Source organism: Ipomoea triloba, chromosome 15, assembly GCF_003576645.1.
Source record: "Ipomoea triloba cultivar NCNSP0323 chromosome 15, ASM357664v1".
Classification (NCBI taxonomy): domain Eukaryota; kingdom Viridiplantae; phylum Streptophyta; class Magnoliopsida; order Solanales; family Convolvulaceae; genus Ipomoea; species Ipomoea triloba.
The window spans coordinates 6,708,279-6,714,550 of record NC_044930.1 but is presented as its reverse complement, the minus strand read 5'-3'; the positions used below and the strand labels follow the sequence as shown (position 1 = coordinate 6,714,550).

At 31.6% G+C, this 6,272-nt stretch overlaps 1 pseudogene; it reads left to right on the top strand.

The window, feature by feature from the left end:
* LOC116006614 overlaps positions 1-4,329 on the top strand; it is a 14,270-nt pseudogene extending 9,941 nt beyond the window's left edge.
* The last annotated feature ends 1,943 nt before the right edge of the window (positions 4,330-6,272 follow it).

The window sequence follows — 6,272 nt, the reverse complement described above, 5'->3', positions numbered from 1 at the left end:
TATATATATATATATATATATATATATATATATATATATATATATATTTATAATTATAATTATAATTATAATTTTTGGAGAAATTTCAAGAAACAGACCTCATCATATTTAGGATATGCTTTTCAGCAATGTGATGAATAAATCATTTGGATCCAAAATAACTAACTGTAATGATTCTTATTGGAGTACATAGAATAACTTACTCATCCTCCTTCAGGCCTTTTTCATTAATTCCTTTTTAATTGCTTCACCTGAAAATTTAATTTAGGCTTTTATACTTTTCTAAAAATGAAAAAAAAAGAATGTGGGTTTTATATGAGATATAGCAATAATAGTATTCCATAAAGCTGGAGAACTTCAGAGTACCTTTAGAAATATCTGCCATGTTTTGATTTTTAAAATTGTCTTTTTTATTGTTATTGTAATTATTATTTTTATTTTAAGTGATTATATTAATAAGAAGATTGCTATATTTCCTTTTTCCATTAGAGCTATTTCTCCTTTTTTTTTTTTTTTCCTTTGACTTTATATATGGGGTTTGTCTTGGTGAATAAAATGTGCATCCTACTCTCTATATACATAAAGGTATAACTAAGGTTGGAAGGGCAAAACTGTAGTGACAAGGTTTGTGTCTAAGAACGTATTTGTAATATATATGAGACTCTGGTTCCCAATTGCTCAAAGGTCCTTTTAGTTGCATACTTTAGCTTGAGATGCTAAGGATATAAAAATCCATGTCATTGAGCATCTAGGTTTCATTCTTCTGCAGTTTGTTGTCTCTAAATAATGTTTTATTCTTTTGGCATATGATTGGTGTTGCAGGTACAAAATGCTATTGGATTTTTGAAGATGATTGGTGCATTAGATGAACATGAGAATCTTACGTATCTGGGTATACACTGCCCTATGATAATTAAATGATTTGTGAAGTACTCTTTTAAATTTTGCTCATGTATATGGTATTTCTTTGCTGTTTTTCCTTCCTATCAGGTAAATATCTATCGGTTCTTCCTGTGGATCCTAAGCTTGGGAAAATGCTAGTTATGGGTGCTATTTTGCGTTGCTTTGATCCCATTTTGACCATCGTTGCTGGTCTTAGTGTCAGAGATCCTTTTCTTTTGCCTCAGGATAAGAAGGATGTAAGTCCAGTGCAACCTTATGCCCTACAAGAGCAATGATTGCCCTATATTGCTTCTCTCTCTCTCTCTTCTCTTCTCAATGTAATGTATATACCATCTGCAGGATCCATTGACTAGCCTTTTATTTTGATCTTTTCCTATGATGCAGTTAGCAGGGACAGCAAAGTCCAGATTCTCAGCAAAGGACTATAGTGACCACATGGCTCTTGTCCGTGCCTATGAAGGATGGAAGGATGCTGAAAGAGAAGGATCTGCGTATGAGTATTGTTGGAGAAACTTCCTTTCCGCTCAAACTCTTCAAGCTATTCATTCCCTTCGCAAGCAGTTCTCCTTCATCTTAAAAGATGCTGGATTGCTTGAAGCAGACAATGCAACTAATAACAAGCTAAGTCACAATCAATCATTAGTCCGTGCTGTCATATGCTCTGGTTTATATCCTGGAATTACTTCTGTAGTGGTAAGGCATCTTTGCTCAGAAATTTACTCGTGCTCTTATTCCTTAATTTCAACTGACATGAGTTTTATTTCCCATCCTTGTGCAGCACAGAGAGACGTCAATGTCTTTCAAGACAATGGATGATGGTCAAGTTTTGCTATATGCAGTAAGTTCTTGATTTTGAATTGCGATTATGCATTGTGAAAAATTCATAATCAACTCTAACATTCTTTACCAAACAAACACATAATAGATTGTTGTTTGGCCTATAAACAAATTAAATTCCTTAACTGTTTCTAGAGCAACTTATTGTTTTTTAATATTTTTCACATTAAACTTTTCCCTATTTGATATCAATTTTTCCTTTGTTTTCCATTTATCTAGAACCTGTGCTCCAATATATCATATTTTCCTTGTCAGTTTTAGTAAATATTTAAATTATTTGTTGGAAGCTATGAATTGTTAAGTAAATAAAGAAGGTAGAATAAATAGAGAGCAAGAGTGAGATTTGATAATAGATAGATTGCTTGATTATGACTCATGGTTAATAATGTATAGCTAGAGTTGAGTATAACTTATTTCTTATGTTACTATAATATGGTCAAGTTTCCTGATCCACTTTCAAACTTTTTCAGACACAATTTTCATGTGTCTAAAATTTAGTAGCAAGGGAACAAAAAGATTTATTGACAATAGTCATGGGAGACTATTTCTGTATGAGTTAATACCCAAAATAGTCCTCGACTATAGTGGTTTTCTCAATTTCGTCCTAAACGACTTTGGTGACCTAATGTAGTCCCAGACTTTTGTGTTTCTACTCACTATAGTCCTCCGTTTGTTAATCCGTTAAGTTGGTGTTAAATAGAGGGTTAATTTTGTAATTTCAATAATGTTTTCTTTTTTACTCCACCAAAGTGTTAAAACAAATGAAATTTGCTTAGAGATCCAGAAAAACACAAACCCATTACCAAAAAGTGAAAACAATAGAGCCAAATCATCATCTCAAACAATGGTGGGACTACATTAGGTCACCAAAGTCATTTAGGACGAAATTGAGAAAAACTACTATAGTCGAGGACTATTTTGGGTATTAACTTATTTCTGTATTGAGTATGCATGGGTTTTAGAGTTATGATTGTCTTGCTTCATATTCCAAACATGTTCGTGCAAACTATAAATTTCTTTTAAGCTCTATAAATTATTGCCTAAAAGTTTCTTTCAAGTTAAAGCTTTCTAATAATCTCAATGACTTTATTTCAGAATTCTGTGAATGCACGCTATCAAACAATTCCATACCCTTGGTTGGTGTTCGGTGAAAAGGTGAAGGTCAATACTGTCTTCATACGCGATTCTACTGGAGTATCCGATTCAATTTTAATCCTTTTTGGGGGTAATCTTGGCAATGGTGCTACGGTAATACTCTTTCTCTAATCCGATTCATTTAATACATCATTGTTAATGAACTGAATATTCTCCTATAACTTACTTGCGATTCCACTGTCGTATAGGCTGGGCATTTGAAAATGTTGGATGGTTATCTGGAATTCTTCATGGATCCCAGTTTGGCCGAGTGTTACACGAACCTCAAAGAGCAGCTTGATGAGCTTGTGCAAAAGAAGGTATTGCTAAGAACTAAGAAATGCTTTTCCTTTCATAAATATCTGGTTATGATATTTTACTTTGCTATGAGATCCCATTCTTCGTGAGGTTCTCCGTTCTCAGCTACGAGAAATAATTTTAACTAATAACTAGACATTATGAGAGACATGATTGCTATCGATTGAAAGGCCTAATACGTTAAGATGCTATTTCTTGTGTATATTAAGAGGTTTATTGATTTATAAGTTGGGGTTGAATGAGTTTCACATTAGCTTTACTTACTCTCGTTTGAAATGAGGCAGCTCGAGGATCCTGGCAAGGACATGCACAAGGAAGGTAAATACCTCATGCTTGCAGTTCAGGAACTGGTGTCGGGGGATCAATGTGAAGGACGATTTGTGTTTGGGCGAGAGAGCAAGAAGCCTAAAGAGTCTAGTAACAATGATCGGTTTACAAAGGATGGGACAAACCCCAAAAGCTTATTGCAAACTCTTTTGATGAGAGCTGGGCACCACCCTCCAAAATATAAAACAAAACATCTGAAGACAAATGAGTTCAGGGCACTGGTGGAGTTCAAGGGAATGCAGTTCGTGGGTAAACCAAAGAGAAACAAAGCTCTGGCCGAGAAGGATGCTGCAATCGAGGCATTGGCATGGTTAACTCACACTAGTGACAAGAAAGGTGAAGAAGACGACAATTCCCCACCCGACGTGACCGACAACATGCTGAAACTCCTCGGTAAGCGCCGGAGGTCAAAACGACGCTCAGGTTGACATGGTGGCTGTAGCTGTAGCTGAATGACTAATAAACCCGAACTTGAGTTGCAATCTGCCCAAATGTCTGAATCTTGATAGTCATATTTGGGCTCGTCAATAGAACAAAGCCACTTATTAATTTACACAGAAATATTTATAGGGTTATACCATTGTACAGGAATCAGGAATGTAGAGGCATGTACCAACTTTTTGATTGTTTCACGTTATTTAGAGCGTAGGCGAATAGTTGAATCGATTCAATTGAGATTGCTATTTTGTGTCAGAATAGCACTAATTGGTATACTGTGAACTAGTGAATACCAAGATTGTAGTGTATGTGGTCTAATTTTATCGATTAGAGCAACATAAAAAAGTGATGAATATTTATTTCAAATAAAAACTTGTTTTGTTCAAAACAATGATTGTAAGTGTCACAATAATGTTCACATATACTCCGCATATATATTTTTTGATCATCTATGAGCATAAGATAAAATGAACATTTTCTTCAAAAACAAGTACTCTCTCTAGTTCATCCACAAAAATTGAATTCATTATTGTACGACATTATTTTAATATAATAAATATTCATTTTCTAATCATTGGGATGGAGGATTAATCTTTTTTTTTTTTTTTGAGGATTAATCTTCTTGCTAGATACTTTTGGGTAAACAAAAAAAAAGATATTTGTTTACTTTAATTTTTTATTTGTTTTTATTTATAATTCAAAATATAAAACTGAAATAATTTAAATGCTCTATAATATTAAAATATTTAATTAATAATATGTTAATTTCATAATAATAGATTTTATTATAATTATAATAGAATTATAATTTTTCTTTAAATAAATATTTTAATATTATATACATTTTTTATAGAGCATCTAAATTAATGTATAAAGAATATTATAATTTTCTTTAATATTATAACTCTATACTTTTACGTTAACGGAATCAACAATATTATATTATTTGATGCTCTATAGTCTATACTTTGCCACCATAATATTACTCCGTATAAGAATTTTTTTTTTTTTTTGAAGAGACTCCGTATAAGATTTTAGTTACAAAATTAATATGGATTATATAATTCGATGCTCTATACTTTGGTACCAAATTATTATAATATTTCAGTTACCATATTGCATATGGGTAACTTTAAATTTTCTGTCCTGAATGCTATCAATTTGGTAAAGTCAAACTATAATTCATAAAACATTACAACTATAAATCATTACTATTATTTTTAGCATAATTAATTAGTTATTATAATTTCAGTTATTCTTGGGTTGTTTTGAGCCTAAATCATTATTATAATTTAAATTATCATATATAATATATATTTTATTTAGATTAACATACTATAATCATTTTCGTATTTTTACTTTCCTACTCTTTAAATGAAAACAAAATCAGATTGAAATTATGTGATTATATGTGAGTTTTTTTTTTTTTTAACATTCTGTATTCAAATTATGGTTGCTTTATTCAAATTACGAGTTGTTGACTTTTTATTTGCATATTCAAATTACGATTGGTGTATTATTTTTGGTTCCTAATTTACTGTCATTATTTTTAGTCAATAAAATATAGTTTACTTTACAAAATTTAAAGCATTGTTAAATATCTAAATATTAACTCAAATATTTTATAAATACCCACCCAATTCTAGAGAGTTTTGAATAATGCATAAACGTTTTCACAATGTCTTTTTACGTTTTAATCTAGTTTGACATATACTTGCTTCTAGATTGAGAAATGTATCGAAATTTAATGACATGTGCCAATTAGTTTATCACTCTAGAAATTTGTCCATGACTCTTTGAACAGAATATAGCATGTTGAATTTTTAATCGCTCAAATGTTATAAAAATCACGATAACAATGGATAGATCCAAACCATTTGAATAGGCTCAAGCATAATGAATTTTCATATTTTTATTGAATTGGGTAATGAAGACCAAACAACACAATAAATTGAGAGGTTTAGGTTTGGATTGCTAGCAGAAGCAGTGACAATATGGTGTTGAACTTATGATTTTGCATTTGCTGCACTCACTTTGAAAGCAGCGTTGATTACAGTCATTGTCGTTACATGGTCCAATCGCATTGCTAAAACAACATTTGAGACACTTTTTTTCTTTTTTTTTTTTTAGAGCAAGAATTTTTTTTAATAATAGAATTCATAGCCTTTATTGAATTTAAAAGAGGCACATGGCCTTACAAACGCCATGAGTCCAAAAGTGACCCATGGCTCAAGATACAAGAGGCATTAAACCTTACAAACTCACAAGGGCTAATATCTAGCCTAATCACCTAAAGGGGCCAAAGCCCTAACAAA